The 23,283-nt window shown below is 48.0% G+C and overlaps 1 long non-coding RNA gene across 2 annotated transcripts; it reads left to right on the forward strand.

Moving 5' to 3' along the window:
* The first annotated feature begins 5,467 nt into the window (after positions 1–5,467).
* Positions 5,468–22,421, forward strand: LOC139799993 (uncharacterized). Of its 2 annotated transcripts, none has more exons than XR_011727538.1 (3): positions 5,468–5,684; positions 9,496–9,631; positions 20,881–22,421. It is a non-coding gene; the product is annotated as an uncharacterized lncRNA (long non-coding RNA). The 2 variants fall into 2 exon arrangements; XR_011727539.1 differs by lacking the exon at positions 20,881–22,421 and adding an exon at positions 17,300–17,466.
* The last annotated feature ends 862 nt before the right edge of the window (positions 22,422–23,283 follow it).

Raw genomic sequence — 23,283 nt, forward strand, 5'->3', positions numbered from 1 at the left:
GAGGAAACTGTTTTTGAAGGTCCATTTTAGGGCCAGCAACCCCAAACCCCTGCTATTTTCATGCCTTTGGACTTAGCAGCCCTGAGGAAAGGGCAGCATTCTCTCCTTGGAGGAGGCCAGGTGTGGGGATGTGGCTCTGAGCCATGAGCTCCTCCTTCCCTGGAAACGTTGAGTACCCAGTGGCAGCTGGATGAGTGAGACTGCAGTTCCCCAGTCACAAGAGGACTTTAGAAATGCTCTTTCCCCCTTCCTGCCTTTGCATTATCTGAAGGCAGGAGAATTTCCTCCCTCTTCACTGGATGCAGATGATATCTTAGCACTGAGATCCTGGGCTGTTTTGCTGCTACAGGATGCAGCAAGGGTCTCAGACATGCAGGGTGTACTGCCTGCCTGCACCCCAATTTTGCCATCCCTGGTGTTAGCAGGAAGTGCAGCCTGGCAGGGAGCTCCTCTTGCCTTTCCCCTTCCCTTAACACTTAGGAGACCAAGATCCTGCTGGAGCAGTCTGCAACATGAACCCTCCAGTCAGTTTATATACAGCTTGAGAGAACCAAACAGCATTATTAGAAGTTCATGAACTGGTCTCCATATTCCCTGCAGCAACCACAGGGCAGCTCCAGTCAGACTTGCACTCTGAATGCAAGGCTTGAGGCATCTTCTCTCTTTCTTGCCCAAGCAATGGAGCAGATCTCCAGGGAAGCCCTGCAGCACACAGAGCTTGTGCTGCCAAGCTGGGCTGCTGGGGATGCATCTCCTAGTTCACTGACATCTTCAAGCCTAGATTCATTTTGATTCAGTTCTGAAACTCTGATCAGAACCAAAGGGAAGAGAGCTTTGTATAGATCAAAACATTTAATTTGTATTGAAGCTGCTTTATTTTCTATTATTATAATGCATTATAAAAAATAAAACCGGAAAGCCATTCTACAGCAGGGAAAAAAGTATTTCACAATGTTTGCTATTTTTCTTTTTTAACCTTGTTACTCTTTGGGGGAACATGTGTGATTTTGAAAGCAATATGATGGAAGTAGAGAGTATCAAGAGTTTCAAGCTTACCCTATTAGCTCTATTAGTAGTAATTAGCACATACTCAGGTATCTTAACTGGAGTTTCTCAAAGCACGCTATGAAAGTGTATCATTAGCCCTGTTCTAAATTGATCTGTTTAAAGCTGAGCTGGAAATTTTTAAATTTCACTTCTAAATCACCCCTACCAATAGGCCTCTGTGAGTTTCACTTGTACAGTCAGGAAACGAAACAATTTCTCTGCCACCACCTTTCCCCTTGGGACATTTTTAACTCGTTCTCTAGGATGAAGGGTGTATTCCAATCGTAGATCCTCTGGAAAAATCACTGTGGCCTCCTGCTGCCATTTGCCACAGGGTGGACAAGCAGTGCAAATCATTTTGGAGCAGTAGAGGTGATAAGGTGGCAGCAAAAACCACAAGCATTTTTGCAGAAGCGCCGCTGAAAAGTATTTTGACACCTCTTTTGAATTTTAACATCTTTTGAAAAGCCTTAAAGCAGCACAAAACCCACTCATGGAACATCCAGAAGAGAATGGCTCTTGCAGAACCTTATCACAAGCAGTTGTGATATTAGCAACCACCCCTTCAACTCGATGGTTATGTAGGCATTGAATGAGAAAGGCAGAAGGGTGTGTTAGTAAAGGAAACCAATTTTTCATAAGTTACTCCCTCCACAGTGGGAGACCACAGACTGAGAAGAGCTGACTGCCCTTCCGCTGGCAGGAACGCGATCACGCGATCTGGAGCGAGAGAAAAACACCACTTGATTGATTTTCTTTGCATCATAGTTTGTTAACCTCAAAATTAACCTGGCTGGACAGGGAGCTGATAACTTTTTACCACACTTCTCCAATTAAAGTGTTGAAGTCTGAGGCAGAAATAGCCACTCACAGCTGTTGCGATTTGATCGGTTCCTTGATGATACTTGGCGCTGCCTGCAGAAAAAAAGAGAAGTTTCTTATTTTATTCTTTGCCATGAAGTTAACCTTTTTTTTTTTTTTTTTTTTTTTTTTTTTTTTTTTTTGTAATATTTTTAATATTCTTTGATTGCAAACTGATGGTATTAGACTGCTCTGCTTTGCTTAGCTTGGAATGGAAAGCAGACATGCCACTTGAGTACTCTCTGTGATGGTAACTCCATACCTGATGTTTTTTGTTCTAGGAAAGGAAGGGTGGAGGGTGCTCACAGGGCCACACAGCTCCCAGCTCATCGAGTTACGTGTTGCATTTCCAGCTCTAACAGGGATTGACAGACCCCAAGATGTCCTCTGCTCTCTGGAAATTATGGAAAGAAAGGAGTGGATCACCTCAAGGCCAGCATCCTGAGCACGCCTGCACACATACAGCAGCAGCCGTGGTTTCACTGCGTGCTCAGGGTGGAAATCCCCAAATCTGCAAACGGATGAAAGATGGCAGAATCCCCAGATCTGCAAAGCCACCTCTGCAGATTGTTTTCTGTAGGTACCAAGCAAATGTAGATCTTTGAAAACACATGAAGTGAGGTCCCTTTGATCTTTCCCAGGCCCATCTAGGGCTCCTGCTCCTGATGGATGGCCACCCCAGCCAAAGGACATTTAAGCAGTGGCTGAATGTCACATCTGCAAAGTAAAGCTTTCATCTACCTTTTGGAGCCTTGGTTGAAAAATTAACTTAATTATCAACAGTCAGATTATGTCCTTGGGACATAAGGAAAGGTTACAGAGAGCAAAGGATGGGAAGAGGTTAATAGTGAGCACAGTGAGAGGAGAAACCTCGTGAACTGCTGACTTGGGTACAAAACCATTTCCCTGGTACAGATGAAGAAACCAAGCTGCCAGGACCGTCTGCACAGCCCTTGGCAAGGAGACATCCAGAAGCAAGGAACTTTCCTGATAGTTTCTTAGGCTACAAAACACCCAAAGCTGCCCATTTGTGAGGCCAGGCAGAAGCAGCTGCACTTTGGGAAGCCACATTGTTGCAGGTACCATGGGATGGGAAACCCCCCCAGCCAGGATCCAAATACCACCCCCTGTCCAGCTGTGCCCTGTGCTATCTGCAGGATGTCCTCGTGGCAGAAGCTTTGCCAGCTGGCACCAAACCACCCACAATCCTCCACATGCAGATGGGCTGGTGTGTAATAATTGGGTAATAATCGGACCTTGGGTTTATCTTCCATGATCTCCAATGCTTCATTAAGAACAAATGAAAGTGAGAGTCTCAAAAAGCTCCAAATAACTTGTGTTTTCTCATTTTATACCCCCTGCTTCATGCATTACTCTTTTGTTTGCCTTCCCTTGCCCTGCATCTAGACGAGAGATTACAAGTTGCACCATCAGCAGCCAAGCAAGGTCTAAGCCACAAGGAAGGATCTGAGTCATCTCCCTGAGAGAATATTTTAGCCATACATCATTGTTTGTTTTCAGGCAAACCAGTACAATTATGCAACATAAATTCTTTCAAAGCATTTGGGACTTCAGTTCAATTTAAAATCCTGTAGGTTTTATGGCCAGAATGAGTGATAACCAAGTGTGTGCATACAAATGAAGACTTAGGAAGAAGCACGTGGGGGGGATTAAAGGGCATGTGGAGCCTCACACACACGCTGGGTAAGCTCCAGCCAGGCTGTAACAGAGGGTGGGAGATCTCAAGAGCCCATGTCAAAAGGTGGATTATGATCTTTACAGCTCTGGGTCATGGTTTTGTTCTGCCAGTGTGGTGAGAGTTTCCAGTGAGCACAAGGCCTACTCGTGATCTCCTGTGAGTGCATTTCCATGGGCTTTGGTGGAGCTGGGTCACTGTGCCTGGATTAACTCCTGATTTACGCTGGTTTAAATAGGGATGAAAACCTGGTCTGTTTAGGAACAAGACTCGGTTAGAACAGAAATAGAGGGAGGTATTAAAATGTCTCCAGTCTGAATATTTTATTGCTCCAGGAAGGTGTTAAGGCAGAGGTATAAGGCTCAGATGCAACCAGCCTGAGGCTGCCTGTTCACCCCCAGGCAAGGAGGGTGGCCAGGGTGGGGACACAGCCCTGGCATCCCAGCCCATTCCACTCTTTGCTGTGTCACAGAGTTGCCATGGGGCTGCAAGGAAACCACAGACATTGCTGAGATGCTTTTGCCACCACATTTCACTTCCTGCCCCTCCCGAGACAAAGGACAGCATGTGGGTTTTGTCCCTTTCACCTCACAGGGTGACAAAGGCCCCAGTCTTACCCTCTTTTTCCTTCATTCTAATAGATATTAAAAAACCACCCACCCTTCAAGCAGAAACTCTTGAAGATCCATTTCTGTGCCAAGAAGACCCAAAGCCCTTTGGGTGTGCAACCTTGAAAGCTGTTTCCACATCCGAAGAGCTCACTCAGCACCTGCTGGGTGCTGCCTGTAGCCACCAGTCCTGGTGCTGGGTCTGCAGGAGAAACACAGATCCAGCTGATCCGCCCCCCCCAGCCCCCAAGAGCTGGGTGGAAGGAATCGGTAATTCCGCCCTCAGAGAGGACAAATTTTCAACAATATTTTAATCATCGTCATCGTCACTGTTATTAAAGGTGTAGTCCTGCTGTTAGGTGAGACCCAGGCAGCTCCCTATACACAAGGTCACGGCCCTCAGGGAGAGAACCAGGAGAGGCAAAGCTGAGACCCCACAGCTCGGCTGAGGCACTGTGAGGCAGATATGGGAGGCCCGGCAAAGGAACCAGAGTTAAAACGCCAGCTTATTATTTGTTTATTTCTCCTTCTGTATCCAAGAGCGAAGCCTACAGCTGTAGGGGGTTTACTCTCTGTTTTTAGGGGTGTCCTGGTTTGAGAGGACCGGACCCGACCCGACCCGACCCTGCCCTGCCCTGCCCTGCCCTGCCCTGCCCTGCCCTGCCCTGCCTTGCCTTGCCCTGCCTTGCCTTGCCTTGCCCTGCCCTGCCTTGCCTTGCCCTGCCCTGCCTTGCCTTGCCCTGCCCCGCCTTGCCCTGCCCTGCCCCGCCTTGCCTTGCCTTGCCTTGCCTTGCCTTGCCTTGCCTTGCCTTGCCTTGCCTTGCCCTGCCCTGCCCTGCCCTGCCCTGCCCTGCCCTGCCCTGCCCCGCCTTGCCTTGCCCTGCCTTGCCTTGCCTTGCCCTGCCCCTTCTTGCCCTGCCTTGCCCCGCCCCACCTTGCCCTGCCCTGCCCTGCCTTGCCTTGCCCTGCCTTGCCCTGCCCCTTCTTGCCCTGCCTTGCCCCGCCCCACCTTGCCCTGCCTTGCCTTGCCTTGCCTTGCCCTGCCTTGCCTTGTCTTGTCTTGCCTTGCCTTGTCTTGTCTTGTCTTGTCTTGTCTTGTCTTGCCTTTTGCCCTGCCCTGCCCTGCCCTGCCCTGCCCTGCCCTGCCCTGCCCTGCCCTGCCCTGCCCTGCCCTGCCCTGCCCTGCCCTGCCCTGCCCTGCCCTGCCCTGCCCTGCCCTGCCCTGCCCTGCCCTGCCCGCACCGCGCTGGGGCCGAGGCGCTGGGGCAGCAGGGAGGGGAGGGTGGGTCAGGTGACCCCCACGGGCCAATCACAGCGCTCCTCCACATGGCGCTCGCTTTAAAATGGCTGCCGGGAGGGCCCTCAGGCCTCCCTGGCGTCTGGGGTTTGGATTGTTGTCTTATTGCTCCTGCTGGGTTCCTCCCAGGGAAAGAAGGTTGTTTATCGAGGCAGGTCGCTTTCTCTTCTCCCAGGTATGACCAGCTGGGTTGCTCGAAAGCTGCTGTGGGCTGTGAGTGGGGCCCTAGGCTAACCCTAACCCCCCCCCCCCGTCTGCTGCCCAGTCCAGTGTGAGGTTGTTCTGGTTGGGAAGTAGCCAACAAGGGAGGAGTTTGTGAGTTCCATATTTATATATTTTATACCTATCTCTAATTCACTGATACTGTTCCATTAAACCTACCCTGGTTTTTATTTCCAACCTCAAAGTCTCCGTTATTCCCTTCTTCATCAGTAACGCAAGAGGGTTAAACCCTGCCTGGGGAGGTTTAGGTTGGACATTAGGAAAAAATTCTTTACAGAGAGGGTGATCAGCATTGGAATAGGCTGCCCAGGGAGGTGATGGATTCTCCATCCCTGGAGGTTTTTAAAAAGAGACTGAATGTGGCACTCAGTGCCATGGTCTGGTAACCACAGTGGCAGTGGATCAAGGGTTGGAGTTGGTGATCTCAGAGGTCATTTCCAACCCGGATGATTCTGTGATTCTCTGATTCATTTTCCCCTGGTAGTGTAGTTGGGAAATAACAGAGCAGCCATCACCTGGCTAAACCTGTGACAAGGGAATGTACATGTGGATTTGTATTTCCACATTCATTTTTTACTTATACAGATGTAAACTTCACTAGAGTTGCTGGAGGAATTATTGACAACTGATACTGAGGCAATCCAAGGCCAGACTCTGACCTATTGATTTCCCTGAGATTGCACAGGATGTGTGTAGTTCATTGCAGAATACAGCCTTTGTTTGTTTTGTTTATTACTCAATATGTAACAATGTGGAATAAAGAACAATGCCGAACTGCAGAAATGCCTGAGGATTTCTCTTTAATTGAAATCAGGACTGGGAACATCCTTGTAAATCAAAAGCAGTCAGCCTTTGAGAAATTTCACTGCTTTTGCAGAGTTTACTTTCAGATGGGATTTAGCTTTAACTCTTTGTCTCTCATGCTGTCTTAGCTAAATAATTTTTAATTATTCCTCTAAAGCTGCTTGGTACTCTGAACATTTCAGGCACAACAGATGCTGGGCAGGATTCTTATTTGTATACTAAAGCTGAGGAAAATCAAATACAGATAATTATTAAAGGCATTGCTGACATCAGTCCAAATCTGTACCTTTAAAAAGCTGGATGCTCTTCAGAATTTTGGTTCAGCCCATTAGGAACATTCAGACTTTCCTAGTGAAATTATGAGCTAGATCTGAATTTTACTCAGGTTTGATGCTGCCTTACAATCAATTGTAATTGCAATGTGCAGGCCACAGAGAGCACTTCACTCCAGCAGCAGGTTGGCTCTGGCTCCTGCTCTTTGAGAGCACTTCAGCCCACAATAAATGGTGCCAACCACCGTGAGCAGAAGAAATATCTGAGCTCTGCTGTCCTAATTACAGTCCCCTCGTTTCCCACATCGGAGCACCCTGTGTGTTATGAAACATCCAAACAACAGCATTTCTGCTTAGCTGAAGGTTTCACAATGGGACTTTCCTCCTTCAGCTGTATTTTTCCAAACTCCCCTTTTCAGAGGCTCTCACGTCAGTGCATTTATTGGATTGAGATGTCTTGTAATTATTTATAACAAAAGGGTTCATCCTTCAGCCTGCTGGAAACGAGCAGCACGCTAAATGCTAAGTTAGCAGCAGCAGGCTGCAAGAGGATCATACTATTAAGATTAATGCAACAAATTTGAAGTTTTCCATCCCCTCCATCCAGTAACCCATCTGTGTGTGTGTGTGTGTGTGTGTGTGTGTGTGTGTGTGTTTGTGGCTGGGAAGGAAAAGAAAGGGCTCCTGTGCTCCAGGATAATAACAAATGCTGCTGAAGAGGGAAAAGGAAAACACTGTTTATCTCTAGCAGGAAGATAATTGATCTGTAGTCTGCACACAACTGGTCTCAAAGCAGCCAGTAGCTACACAGAAGAGACTGTAGCTAACCAGAGCCCGAACCAGCTTGTCAAACAAAAGCTTTATAAGGACACCAGGGAGAACAAAAGTAGCACATTTCATTCCTTCCTAATAAATCTTCCATTTTTATTGTGTGGAGATGTTTTGCTCCTGAGCGCTCTGTGTCTGGGAGCAGGGCCCACCACCCCCACCCAAATGCTTGGGGGTGACCCAGAGCACCCAGCCTGAGCTGAGCTGCCTCATGGAGTTTTGGGGTTTATTTTCTCTGTGCACAGCCAGGCCCAGCTGTTCTCTCCATCCACAGACAGCAGCAGCTCCTGGGCTCCAGCTCTATCACTATTTTATGTGCGCTAAAGGTAATAAAATAACTATTTCTAAATTTAACTAGCATTGCATAATGCAGCTATTTATTATGTAAAGCTGCTGTTTGCAATGCCCAGAATATTGATCACGATAAAAAAATGGAATGAAGCTACAGCTTGTATAAATTGCTACTGTTTTCCTTTCTTTTATGTTTAAAGGATCAATCAAAGGTCTAATTTGTTCTCATGAATTCACCTCTGCAAAGGGTGCAAAGCACCAGGCAGTGCATTGTTTACTGTCAGGCTTGCTTGCAGTACTCAGCTCAGAATCTGGCAGAGGATACGTAAAGATGACAATTTGTTCATCACCCAGACCATTGGAAAAGGCAAATAAAGCATACTAACCTGCTTTATTTCAAATCAGGTCAATTTTTATTCTTTCTTCCTCAGCTATAAAGCAGCAGTGGCAGCCACTTAAGAATTCCAGCATTATGACTATAGATCATCATTATCACCTACAGCAGATTATGAATAGGTATTTTCTAACAATAGCACATGAAAGTGAAAGATGTTTTCCTATTCTTCAGGTCTTTTGGGGGTAGAAAGAGGGATGGAAAAGAAAGAGAATTAAGTATTAACAGAGCGAACAGATCACAAAGCAAAAAAACAATTAAACAGCACAGCATCCATTCAGCAATAACACCAAATCGTGATGCAACTGCTGAGCGTGGGGTGACACAGTAATCATAGATTAAAGGGACTGATTTGTGTCTCACAGTTATTTGTGGGCAAAACCTGATATGTGCAAACTGATCTCTGGGAAATATGTTTTGAGGGAAGCAGGAGGTTTTACCAATGTCTGTGCAAAATGATGATGGCTTTTCTCCACTGTTCCTTAGGGAGAAAGGAAGTATTTACCTTTTTATCTCCTACTTTTTTTTTTTTTTTTTTTTTTTTTTTTTTTTTTTTTTTTGTGGAGTTGTTTTCCTCCCCTCTACCAAATAAGACATGGTTTTTTTTATCATGTTAGCTTGCCCTTTCTTGTACTTGCATTTACAAATATAGGTGATCATTATAAAACACTCCCATCATTTGATGTCACCCAGAAAATCAAAGGTTGGAATGAACCATGGAGTGTGTCATCATGGGCAATATCCCTCTAACAGCATCCAGCCACCAGTGCTTCCCAAGATGAATTACCCCTATAAACAGAGAATGAGGCAGTGTAAATCCAGCCCTGTGCCAGATGTGCTGTCAGCAACTGCACATGGCTCATCACATGGGGAAGAGTCCAAACAGAAATGTCCTGTAATGGTGGGAGTGCCTTTTCTGTACCATGAGAATTGTCTGGCTCAGCTTCAGTGCAGATTGCTGTTAGCCATACAGTGCTACACAGCTCTTTTTCTACCAGTTACCTTCAGCCCGGGTCATAAGAAAATTAAAAACAATAATGGGACAAATTATGGTCACCTGGAGAAATTTCCTTGGTAGACCAGGGAAGACCTCAAGAAACCAAATGGTCCAACCAGGCCTGTACTGAGAAAAAGTCAGGTATACTAAATAGCTTTCTCTCTGTTCACTCCTCAAGGGTGAAGGTCACACTCCCTTTGTGGAAAGCCCCAGAGCTCTACAGCTCTTCAAGAAACAATCCTGTCTCCTGCTCCTGGGCCTTGCATCATGTCCCTGGAAACCTGCTGGCCTCCAGCCACTGTTGAAGCCACCAGGTAACAAATATGAGAGAATTAGAGATGCCCAGGTCCTCCTCACTCCTGTGTTCAAAAGCCAGTGTGACTTCTGTTCTCTTCATTCTCCACTCACATTTCTCACCTGCCTTTTCCCAGTCTTCTTTTAGCCCTAAAAAGTTGTCTCTGGTGTTGTCTGAGCAGCAGCTTTTGCCATGTAAGTAGGAGGCCACATACTTTCTGCCAAAGGCTTTTGGGAAATGATCCTTCACAATATTTTCCTCTGAGCAGCCCCTCCACACCAAGGGGGAGGCCACCCATGACTTCAGCATCACAGGCCATTGCAGGGGATCCTGAGGCATCTGACTGATGTAGCTCCAGCCCTGGTAGAACAGACTGGTTTCTTTTCCCCATTTTACAAGTTGGAAAGTCCCTGGTTGCTCCATCTACATCCTCATACCTGCCATCAATCACCACTGTTGATGCAGGACTCTCAATACTGAGATTGCTCTCTCTTAACAGCTTCTGAGCAGTTGTCTGCCTTTCAGCACAGTGAAAAATCCAGCAGCTGAGGCAGTACATTTTTATAATCTTAATGGAGCTCGTATTTTAAAGTTTAAAGGAGCTTAAACAGTGGGAAAACCCCTGTGGAAAATCCAGTGTTTTCATATGCAAGTCAGGTTTTTGGTTGTGTATTAGCTGTTGTTATTTTCAGTAGCCAGCATTTCGTTTCTGTTCAGAAGCAAATGTAAAAAAGCAAGTGAGCAATTTATAATGAAATAATCAATGCTGGTGGTGAATTTGCTGGTGCCTGTGCACTTAGCCTTGCCTATGATCAGAAATTTCTCTTGGGGGCAGCATTTCTTACAGAGATGGATGGATTTATTTTCCACTTTCAAAATGTTTACTAGCACATCTAGATCTCCTGCTCTAGCTGTACTGCTGGTTGAGGGCTAAGAGCTAAGTGCCAGCAATGGAGAGTAAGGGCATCACAGGGAGGAACAGCAACCCAAAGGCAGGTGACTGTCCCTTTACCTTCCCCTGTAAATTCCTACTTAGCAGTCTCGGGTAGAGCATTGACAGGAAACTTCCAGTCCACCCAACCTACCTTCCATGGGGTTTCAGAGTCCCTCCATCCATCCCCCCAGGGTGGGCTTCATGGCAACACCAAAGCTCAGGCTGCCTGTTGTCACACCAAGCACCAGGGGATAACTAATGCTGATGACCAACTGAAGCTGTGTCCCCACAGCACAGTGAAGTGTCCAGAGCTGACTTGAGGCTGCCAAGAGCCCTAAGTCACCTACTGTCTGTCCACACTGCTCTGCCTTCTTCCCTAAGCTTTTAAGGGGCTTGTTTTAATGCTGGTTTTTAATGAGTAGGCTGGGGACCATGGCAAGGGGACAGAAAAAGAAGCCAAGTCATGCTCTGTGTAGGTTAGACACAGGAGGTCACGCCACAGACAGGCCAGGAGGCTACAGAGCTATAAATGTTTAATTGCTTTCCCCACATCAGTCCCAGTAGGTAAATGAACCCCTGCAAGGTGGATGGGAGAAGCAGATGCAGTGTTTGCTTTAATGCTGAGGACTACAGGCTCTCAAACCCTGCTGGTTTCTCAGGAGCTTGCATCCAAACTAAGTGAAAAATACAGGTGAGGTTAGCTAATTAACTGTGTGGCTGTTAGCAATCTGTGAGTTTTCAACCCTCATGTGACTGAACATGTGAAGAATATGGCTGAGGTTCAACATCTTGGAAAGAAAGTGTTGATCAGCAAAGGACTGAAGGAACTAAGCTGTCCATTGTTAGAGAGATGAGAGCAAGACCAGAGGGTGTTCCTGCAGGGAGCAGTCCCAGAAACCTTGGGTGATTACACAGCACAAAAGTAAACTCAGGAGCTTTACATCAACAAAACTTCACAAAATTTGCCAGGCAGGATGTCAGAAGTTCAGTATTTATCAACAAAGTTGTGGGGACAGTTGTATTTACAGCTAGCCTAATCATGGGAGCTCCAAAATAGATGCTTCTGAAAGCAGGCAGAGATAAACCCAGGCCATTTTTGTTAGTTCCAGACAGTCTGGAAACTGAGGTGACTGATTTTCATCTTGCTTATGTGACCATAAATCAGAAGCAAATTTAGCAAAGGCACAAAGGTGATGGGGGTGTAGTGGGCTGGAATGCCTGAGAACCATCTTTATTGTTATTATTAAGTTGTAACTGCATGTGGGGCTATAAATCAGCCCACCCTGCTGATAATGGAGTGCAGGTGGCACTACACTTCCTCACCAGCCCAAGACTGGGAGGGTTTTGTTGCAGCCCACACTGGCTTGAGCTCCTCCTCTATTAGGAAGAGCTGTGGCTCTTTCCTTGCTGTCACTGGTGTGGCTGGGCCATTAAAACTCCTCTGCTTTCTTCCCAGACATCCAGATCTTTGTCCCTGCTTGTGTTTTGCAGTGCTTCCCTGCTCAGACAGCCTATTCTGCAGACTTTTGGTCTTGTTAAATGCAGCAGCTTTTCACAAGGGGAGCAAATACAGAGCAGAAGAGTTTCCTACAGATGCAAAGCACAGCACAGTGTAGTCCACCTGAATTCATGCTGGATGTGGCTGGTTACCTTTAGTCACTGTCCAGAGGTTTAGGAGGATGAGAAACTTACCACAGAGATGTGTACTTGTGTTTGGTGCTGTGAAAGATATTTCTCCATCTTCTATTCCTCCATCCATCCATCCATTATGAGGCAATTGCCTCTCTTTCGGAACCTCCCCATTCCTGTTGTGCCCAGTGCTTCCTGCTCATCTTAACAGCATCAGGGATCCAGCCTGGGCCATACTACTGTCAAAATCATGAGGCTGAACTGTCAAAAGTCCCACTGGTGTTAATTGAGCAGGGGGTGGCCTTACAGACATCATTGCATGGGGCAATGACCAGCAGGTGAGACAAGATGCCAGGCAGAGAGGGGTCCCTCATCCTGGGGTCACTGCTACCCCGAGCCACAAAACTACCTATGTCTTCTTACAAGAGACTCCTGGGAGGGCCTTGGAAGCATGGATCAGATCTGACATATCTGGGTGTTAAATAAAGGTCATCTTGCAGCTTCTGTTTGTGTTGTAAGTAGATAAACTTGGCTTCATGGCCAACAAAAAGGCCTCTTTTTACCTGCTGCCTGGCTTTGCATCCTTTGCTTCAAGTTCCTGGTGGCACTGTTTTCCAACTGCAATACTGTCAGGTCTTGGGGGAAGGGAGAACAGGTCCTTATCATAAAAAAAAGAGCTACTGAAAACATCTTGAAGGGTGTCTAGCCCTCCCCCTCTCAATCTACATGAGTAAACATCCTCACTTAGGTGTGCCTGCTACCATATTAATAGCTACTTCCCTTTCCGTAATCACTGGGTTATTGCTAAAGAAATTGCAGCAACGTTAATAGCCAGTGACCCACAAATTCAGCACAACATCAAAGGTCACGGAGTTATCTCACACAACTAACTTACTTTTGATGAATTGGTACCATTCCCTGGAACATTTTTTACAGTAATTTTAAGAGTCATAACATCTTACCGCATGCTGCTTCAACTTTTTGACATGCAGCTAAAAATAGCAACTGCTGCAAAGCCTGGGAGAACAGCTTCAAGTTCAGATCTGAGCTGAAAATCCCCAGCGTTTCAGTATGTTCGTGTGAGTGTTTTGATTTCAACACCCCATAAAGACAAGGTTAAACTGAGAAGTTTGGATATGAGTGCAGAGCAGGAAGGGGACAGGTACAAAAAGCGGGTGCTTGCCTTCATCCTATTTCTATTTAAAGAATTCCAGAATCAAAAGCCTGGCAACTGATTTGCCCACAGAGGCCAACTCAAAGTGAATAGAAGCAGATGCTGCTCAGGCTTTGGCTGTTGTGCTGTTTGCTGACTGTCACAGTGTCACCACACAGGTGTAGGCTCCTCTCTCAGGTCCTGCTTGCCCACTGTGCAATCTTTAATAGTGATCACTTGCCTCACTAGGGTGATAGGGGGGCTTATCAGTTGCTTCATTTTTGCCAAGCACTGTGAGACCCTGTGATGAAAGGTGCCATTATTAACACTTATTGATTGCTGTGATTTGCTGCACTCTCCTAATTCACCATCCAACTGGGAAGGCAGATGCCTGGGGAGATTTTGAACTCGGAGGCACCGAGCAAATGTGTACCAGGAGGCCCAGTGAGCACAGAGGGCTGTGAACTCTGTGCCCTGTTACCCCACAGAGACCAATCTGGGGCTTACAGCCCTCTACCATGGCCCTTCCTGCACTGCCCTGACTGCCTGGGTCAGGGAAAGGATCCCTGCACTTATCATACATCCAATTTCTGAGAAAATATGGAAGCGTGGACTGTTTTTGTTTGTGTTTCCATACCTTCTCCCTGGCACGTGTCTGCTTTCCTTTGATTTGGCTTGGATAATCTCATGTGGTGGGTTGTACCAGCCCCCTGGGAAGTGGGGTGACTGCATTTGAAGTGGCAAGGAGGAGGCTCTGCCTTGTTTACATTTGGGAGCATGAATGCCAGCCTGCAGTCCCGTGGGCTGTTCTGGTTATCAGGCACGACACTGCTCTGCTGGCAGCTCCTCCACCTCGAGCTGTAGTGAAGGATGTGATGTGTTAGGTAATCCACAGTGTGGGAAGGGTGAACACCCTGCCACAGGCTGGTTATTTATGCACCCAGATTGGCTTTCTCTGCCTATTTCATTGGGGTTTTTGGTTTGTTGTTTTTTTTTTTTTAAAGGGGATTATCAAAATTCGAAAGGTTGTCTTTGAAATGGTTGTCTCTCCCCTTGCCTGGATGCAGCCAAGGGTGTTTTCTTCTCTAGCCCTCACTATTCCCACCAAAAGGTCCAAGAGATGTTGCTGTGCTGAAACCTCTTGTAAGGCAGCACCTCCACCCCCAGGACACGAGGTGAGGGGAAATCTGGGGATGAGCAGGAGGACCATGGCTGCAGCCGTGCCAAAGGGTCCAGCTGGGGAAGAGTAGCAAAGTGAAGTGCTTGAGTTTTCACAGGGTTTAAGAGCAAAGGCTGGAAAATCAATCCTTTTGCTAGGGCTCAAAGGCACCTTTTGCTCATGCTGTGAAACCCAGGGTGGGTAGATGCAGATGTAACTTGTTGGGTTTGGATGGGTCCAGCATGTTTGCTGCTCCACATTTCTGCTGTTAGATCTGACCTGTGCAGGCCCTGTGGATCCCAGTCATTAAATCCTGAGCAAGATCACACGTGATACTTTGGGATAATTCAATCCAAACTTGTGTTGTGTTTGCTGAGCTGTAGATGGGAAGAAAGACTGTCAAGACAGAGTCCTCTTCCACTCATCTGTCCACCCTTCCTTTTACAACTGTGATTTCTGGGTCATTTCCCTCACAGAATATTATCACACAAACACCACAGGAGAAATAACAGCAGAGTGAAGTTTAACACAGCCCTGGTCCCATTGTTAGACGTGGGTTAGGTAACCAGGCTGCTCTTTTCTGCCACAGGAGGCTCCTAGGCAACACCAATAAAATGTAGAGGAAAATATTTTGCACTTGCACAAAGTCTTTTGTGCTGGGAGCTCTTAGTGCCGCACTCACAACAATGCATTGGGCCTCCCAACACTCCTCTGGGGCGGATTAGCACAATCACACACTTTTTGGTTGGCTATGTTGGAGCCAGTTAAGGTCAAAATCATTAATTCCAGTGTGCTCTGCTGCGTGATAACTGGATCAGCTCATCAGGGCACCTAATCTGTTGTTGTTGGGGCCCTTTCCCTGACTGCTGAAAACGGCAGCGTGAAGCAGTGGACGCTCGGGCGTTCCCTGAAGCTATTTTCCAAATGCTGAAAAAATATTGGGATTCTGCAGGGACTCTCGTGGCAGAAAGTGATTATCAGGCTGTGTAAAGAAGCTGGAGAACCTGATAAATTCTCGATTTCTACTGACTTTCCCCTGAGGACCTGCACAGCAGGAAAAGTGTCCTCCTGGGCAGCTTTCCCTCCAACCACGGCCCCGGGGGAGCAGGACCTTTGTGCTGCCACCAGCTCCCGGGAGCCCACATCACCAGAGGGCCCTTAACTCCCCTTAAGGGAGTTAGCCTGAGAATGCTATGGGGAAATTGGTGGATTTTCCCTGTGTTGAGACTACAGGCAACACCCTACAGATACCCTTATGTGTCAGGCCCAGAGATAGTGCAGGTGGTGAGGCTGGGATAGGAGCTGTACAGTGCAGTGGAGAATGGGGCTGCATCTCCTGATTTTCTCCTTGTTACCACATGGCCATTGTCCTTCCTCAGGGCTAGCAGCCTAGGAGTAATTATTATTTTTAATAAATAATTGGAAGAGGGTAGATTTAGGCTAGACATTAGGAAGAAATCTTTTCCTCTGAGGGTGCTGAGACACTTGCACAGATTGTCCAAGGAACTTGTGGATGCCCCAGCCCTGGAAATATTCCAAGGCCAGGTTGCATGGGGCTTGGAGAAACCTGGTAGGTGACCCTGCCCATGCAGTAGGGTTGGAACTGGATGATCTCTAAGATTTCTTCCAACCTGAACCATTCTGCAATGATTCCATGAAAATAAATGCATAAATAAACATGGCTCCTTGCTATGCAAATTAAGGCCATATTGCAGGAGAAATTGAATCCCAGGAATGCAAACAGTCAAACAAACAAGCAACAAAAGAAAACCAATTATTTTTTGAGCGAGTAAAAAATGAGTAAACAGAACAGTGAATGCCTCTGGCCTCCTGCATCCATGCACTGGCACTATCACAATTCCCATGGTCCTGCTTCACCAAGATGCCCTCTGCCCTGTGGCTTGTTTATCTCAGGTTAAAATTATTTAATTGTGCCCCATGGCTTTGTCTGATAGGCCTGGCACCGTATTTTTTCAGCTAACATTAGATACACTCCCAGAAGCACAAGGATTTTTTTTCATTTTCCTTGTAGTATCCACCTTAGAAGAAACTTAATTTCTTCCCCCCTCCTTGACTGGCCGTGCAGCCTTACAAGACCATTTGAAAACCAGTGTACACGGTTGGTCTGTTGTGAGAAACCACAGGGAATTTTTAAGCAGTCGCATGGCAGTCACCAGCTTTAGCTTCCCCAGGATGAAAACAGACAACATGCAGAGAAAGGGAGTTCTGGAGATCTCCAGCTCACTCTTTCCAATTAGGAAGCAACTTTGGCTTGTTCCACGCCCGTGGCCAATCTTTGTGAGCAGCACAAGTTGTCTGAATCCTCACTCAGGCTCTGGATTCAAGGAAACTTCCTCGTTCAGCACAGCCCCTCAGCACATGTCCCCGTGTCAGTCGGGTTGATGGAAATGCAATAAGTGGATCACAAGCTTCTCAGCCTTCCCCAAACCAGTGTCCCCAGCCTGTGGGGTGGGGAGGTCACAAGGAGTCTCCTGATCCCCACCTCTGCAAGCCCAAGAACTGACTCCAGAGCTCTCATCTTCCCATACTTGGAGCCAACCTCACAGGCACGGGCTGTCCCACTGCCAGAACCCTGTTACCTAAAGGGGCAGCACGGCCTCTGTCTGACTGCTCTGTAATTAACCAGTGATAATTTTGCCATTTACCTCACTTCTTAGCTGATTTTATTAGTTTTAGACAGGGATTATTCAAGCTTTCTAGTCAAGCACTATTCCACATCAGTGTGGGTGGCAGGATCTGGCCCTCATTTATCGTCCTTCCTAGTTTATTGCTTTTGTTTCTCTTTTCACAGATTAATTACAAACATCTCACTCTGTGAACTGCCACTCTATGGTGGTGTGTGATCTCAGCCCCATGAATTATAGATGCCTGACATATCACACCAAGCTATTATGATTTTTTTTTCCACAAGCAAGCTATGAATTATGAAGATCTATTAAATTTATAATATTCTCTCTCTGATCATGTCTTTATATTGTGCTCCCCTCCCCCTCCAAGCTTGGGCGGAGGAGACAACACAACTTGCAATACCAACTCTGCGTATTTCGGGAAAATTATTAATAAACATTATAGAGGTGTTGGCCCCGGATTCCCTCCCACGGAGCACACCTCAAGGGTTTATTCGGATCGCCGGGAGCTGCTGCGGGCCCAGACCCCGTGTTTGGGACCGCGGGGAAGATGGCCCCGGGAATGGTTCCCACTGCGCCTTCCCTGCCTCCGTTTTGTGGGAAGGACGGGGGTGTGGGTGGTGTTGGAAACACTGAGGGACCTTCGGGAGAGCCCAGAGGTTACGGACACCCAGGGACAGGGGAGCTGCCCTCAACCATAACCCCTCGAGGCTCTCCCTTCGGCCGCTTCCTCAACACTCCCCAGCGTTCTGGGGAAGAGTCCCTCAAGACTCTTTTCTTTAGGGATCTCCCCTCAGCCCACGCTGGGGTCTCCCCTCGGTTCTCTCCCCCTCGGGTGTCTCCCCTCGTCCCCCCCCCATAACTCGGGGTCCCCTCAGGTCTCTCTCCCCTCACGCCTCTCTCAGCCCGGATGGGGGCGCTGTTCCTCCCCCTCCCCTCCCCCCGCCGCCTCGCGCCTTCCCCTCCTCCCGCGCGGCAGCCCCGCGCCGTGCCCGCGCGCCGCTGGTGACGTCACCGTGTTGTTGACTCCGCCGGTCTGAATGACTCCGCACCCGGGGAGGGGGCGGGGAGCGCGCGCCACGCGGCGCCCGGACAGGCGGAAATGGGGCGGGGGGGAGGGGCGGGAGGTGCCGCGAAATGGCGGCGGGGGGGAGGGGGCTGTAAATGTGTGTGTGTGTGGTGTGGTGTGGGGGAAATGGAACGGAACCGGCGTGAAGGGAACCGCCGAGCTCCTCCCACGGGGGTTGTGCCCCGCGGGGGGAGCCCCCATCTCTGTGGGTGCGGGGCACTGCGGGGTGTGCGGTGGTTGGGAGGTGTGGGGGGCTTGAGGGCTTTCGTCTTCTGTGGAATGGAGTCGGTGGCCTGAGAGGGCTTCTCGGACCCCCAAGATGATGCGGTGGAAATGGGGGGTGGGGAAGCGCCGCGGGTGTGCGGGAAGGAGGCAGAGAGCTCGGCGCCCTGGTGGGTGGCCCGGAGGGAAGCGGGAAGGTCCGCAGGGGTTGGGGCAGGGGGAGTCTGGATCCACAGAGGGCTCTGTGTGTGCCCGGCTGTCCTTGTCAGTGCTGGTGGTGATGTAGGACCCGTGGTTGGCATCACACTGTTCAGTTATCGGCAGCCTATAAATGTCCTTGTGGTATCCCAAACCTCCGGGCTATGTCTAAGGCGTACAGGTTTTTTTCTGGATAGTATCCCTACGTTTTGGCCTCTTCTATAGCCCTGCCCAGGCTGTGATTTGGTGTCTTCCCAGTTGCTGCAATATCCATTTTTCTCTTGCCCTGACATGTCGGAGCCACCCAGGAGGCAGCTGCTGGGACCATCTGAGCCCATCCCTTGGTGCTCCTCCACCTGCTTCACCTGGAGCATGGACGTGTCTTGTTCTCACTTTCCCAGTCAGTTGTGCTCTGCCCACACTGTCTCTCATTAAAGATCAGATGGAATCTGTCACCTACTTTGTCACTGTTCAAACAACCCACTTTAAGCTTTCTCATGTGTTTCCAACTCGGTTTTGCCATGAGGCTTACAATGTATTCTGGTGGTGAGGCTGCTGAGGTGCTGTTTCCTCCGCTTTGCACCTTTGTCTCATCGTATTTTCCACTTTGCCTCTTCCCATGCATTGCCCCTAGACTGAGCTGTGTTGGAGGCTCCATAAGATGGGGAGTTGTTCCTTCTTTGAGAGAGAGGCATGGAAAGGGTGTCAGGTATGTTCCCCTGCTCAGCTTGGATCAAAGCAAAGGATTAGGCAAGAAACAGGCGGTGCCTGTAGTGCTTGGTTCCTACCACCAGGATTTTTTCCTGGCTGGCAAACGAACCTCCCAGTGGCAGGAGCTGTGAGCAGTGTCCTGTCTTTCTCAGGCACAAGTGGATCTCGGTGTCTGCAGCTGAGGCTTCTCCCCCAGCCCAGACCCATAGCATATAAATTTCTTGGGCCATTCCAATCACTCGGAGCTTCTCCACGTCAGGCAGGGTGCCTGCCCTCACCGTGGGGGGAGTCACCTGCACTGGGAGCAATTTGCCCCCTCGGTGGGGTGTGATGGGTGGCAGCACAGCTCAATGAAGGATGAGGGGAGAAGGTGATAATTTTTAGGCCAGGCACCTGTGCTGAGCATTTGACCAGTATTTATGGGATCAAATATCAGCTAATATCAAAGAGGTTTAAATTGTGGGAATGGGAAATGCTCCAGAAGTGAATGCCCCAGTGTTTGTATCAGTGCACATGCAGAGTGATTAAAGCCCAGGCTGCCATTTAGCACCTGAAAGCTGCCTTGAGCTGGATAAAGCACAAGGAGAGATACCTGCAGTGTAGCCAAATCCTCTTGTCCGTGCCCAACAGGAAGGCAGGGGCTCTACTGGAACATCCCTTGTGTGATGCCTCTGGAAGCTGCTGGAGCCATACGAGAGGGACACAACAAATGCCTTCTGGATGTAATCATCCACAGGCACAGCAGAAGGAAAGGAAGACTTTTATAAACAATTATCTATGCAAGCTGCAAGAGTAGCATTTGCTCTGGCTCTCCAGGGCCCTGATAATACTCGCTGAGACATGCTGAGATGGATAGGATTTATAAACCATGGATGGGTATTTCCTACGTTGCAGTGATCTCTCGGCAGTGTTATTCCATGAAGCTTTCTGTGGAAGATGTATATGTTCATGAAAACATTTTATAGCCCTGTTGTGCTGGGATTAATATCAGACAAGAAAGTCCGGACCCTGTGTATTTAGTTCTTCCCAGCATGTTTCTGAGACCACAAGTAGGAAGGAGCCTGTGGGAGCATATGACTATTAAGTAACTAATATTCTTGCAACTTGATGCAATTTTGATAGTTCACACACCGTTTTCACAATAATTTACAGGCTACATTTCTGCAGAAGCAGGCAGTAGTTATGTGTGCTTCCAAAGACAGTGCCTCAATCTATAGATGTACAGATATAAGTAATAAGTCTTGGTATATAAAAGCTGTTAGTCAGTGTCACATGCAACATTAGGTAGAAAGTCACTGGATGAATGCAGTGAACAGAACCCAAAATGAATTGCAGGTCGGGGAGGGAATTGAAGATGTAACATTGAGGAGGTCAGGTGACAAACCCATCTGCTCTTGTGGCCCCAGGCTCTGGGGAGGGAGGTGATGGTGAGATACCAGACACTGTTGTAGCTGCTGACATCGACCCAGTCCACCTCATTTCTGAAACTACTCTGTTATGCTCATGACAGCCTCTTTCACTTAAAATGTCCTATTTCATGAACAGTATATATGAAGACTGTGAAGTCAGAGGCTTCCTCAACAGAAAAAAGACTGAGTCATCTTTCACAGGCGAGTGTGGACCCGTTTTATCTCACACCACCATGAAAACAAGCAGGGCCATCTGCAGAGATATGATTCTTTTTCTGATTCTTCTGGAATATTGCTGCCTCGCAATATTATCCACACGCAGAACTTCTTAACGTGGAGCAAGCTGCAGGGTATGTTTAGCCCAGCAGAGACTTCTCCAACACGATGATGAAATCTTCTTACCCTGAACGTTCCCCTTCTCCATCTGCTCTGCTGCTGTATGGCATTGCACAGTCAGTGGTGTGCACAGAGTTTGTAGGGAATCTATAGAATCTTCAGGCCTTGCCCTGTTCTAAAAGAGTTGGGTTTTGGGGTGCTCAGGGATGCAGGAGCTGTGCCTGCCTTGACTGCAGGCCTCTTCCCGGGCAGGAGCACTGTCGGATGAAGTCGCAGGGAAGCTCTTAAAAGGGGAACTGAACATGTTGTGCTGAACATGTTTTGTTTTACATTAGGCTTATAATTTTAGGTCTAATGTTTGGTTTGGAAGCTCAAAGCTGTGCTTGAGCCCACAGCTGCCAGCTCCAGAGCAGGCAGTGGTGTAATAGTCATTTAATTCCTCTGCACTGTAATCTGATGGTGAGATGTGCTCCCAAGCTGCTTTTAGGTCTGACTGGGGAACGAAATCAATCACAGAATGCACATTACAAGAAAAGCACTGTTGGTGTCAATTACCTAAGCTCTGCAAACGTAACTCTTCTAATTTCCTGTTAAATCAGTAATGTTACCAATCTCAGTATTATTTTAATTAGGACTGTGGCTGCAGTTGCTAGGAGCCAAGCGAGCGCAGACAAATGCGAATGTGTAATTAGTCCCACAAACGAGTGGCAAGTTGAATGTGTCAACATCATGGATAGTTACAACATGGGGTGCAGCAGGAGGCCGAGTGATTTGGGCCAGATTCTGAGCTCACTGGCCCCAGTGCCAGCCCCAGGGACTCCACCGAGGTCAGAATTACCCCAGACATGAGCCGGGGTTTGGGAATCTGGATCTGGCCCCCGGTCATCACGGTTTCTTGGAGCTTCACCATGGATTATTTTTAAAATGTAGATTGTCCCTCTTTTTTGATTAATTTGGTTTTTTTTTCTTGCTGTAATGCCTCCTCAGAGCCAATCATCCTGCACTGCAGTCAGGTTAGCTGAACGTGGGTGTTCCCAGCGCCAGTCGGCATCGGATTCCAGCGCTCCCCAGGGACTGGGGCTCCTGGGGTGGGTATGGAAATGCTTGGCTCCCTCCTCTCCTTTCCTAGCTGTGAAAGGAACCTCTCAGCTTCTGTCACATCTGACTGCCTCATGCATCCCAAGAACAGCCTTGACGAGGGAGGGAGGCAAACCAGCAGCAGAGCAGTGCTAGCTACCGACCTCGCTGAAAAAAATCAGCCAGAATCCCTGGCTAAATATAGAGCTGAGCTGGGAGAGAAAACAATGTGGCAGTGCAGATCTATTAAAATTAAGAATGAAATATTAAGCATCTGCTGGTTGATTGCCCCAGGCTACTCACAGTGAGCACGGTGTGCCCGAAAGTCCAGCCCGGCTGTGGTACCGCGCGCAGGATGGCACGGGAGGGAGAAGGCTGCTTTTATTAGCACTTGGCTATTATCAGCTGTCCACGCTCCGCAAATAAACCAATAAGCTGGGTGCATGTCATCCCAGTTCATGTGTTACAGAAATAACACTGGACTGGAACCAGAGTTAACACAGCTGAGTTCTGGGATGCAGCTGATTTCGAGAGAGGGAGGATGGCAGAGCCCAGTGAGGATACACCTGCTGTTGGAGGCAAATCTGATTTACAGCTCAATCCATCTTCTACACTCTTATTTCCCTGCTTTAGTAGGTCTCTTTCCCACTTCACAAGGTAATTCTTTTGGAACAGAGTAGGAGAAAGTCAAGAGTTTGGTGTGTATTTGATGGACTGATGCTGTCGCCTTTCCAAGACAAAAATATTATAGAAATAGTATGATAACATGAGGGACTACCCTGAGTTTTTTGTGTGAAGGTTATTCACAGAGAACCTGAGGACCGTGTAATGATACTGTGGCAATGTGACCATTGCAGTGCTATAGGTCCTGGTGCATCATTTGGGGTTGGTTATAGCTTCGTGCATGCACTTACAGATTGGTTGGGCTGGGCTGGATTTTTTCCTCCTTTCTCATGACTTTTGAAGAGAGGCCAAGCACTGTTACTGGATGCATTAAGCTTTGAGCCCAGTTCCTCAGTGATGGAGCCTCTGCCATTGCCTCTTGCCACTGAGATTTACAGAGGGAGTCTCACCCAAGCCATTGTTTTCTTCCCACTTACTTTCCTTTAGTCCTGCAGGAAATTAT

The sequence above is a fragment of the Heliangelus exortis genome, chromosome 9 (assembly GCF_036169615.1).
Source record: "Heliangelus exortis chromosome 9, bHelExo1.hap1, whole genome shotgun sequence".
Lineage (NCBI taxonomy): Eukaryota > Metazoa > Chordata > Aves > Apodiformes > Trochilidae > Heliangelus > Heliangelus exortis.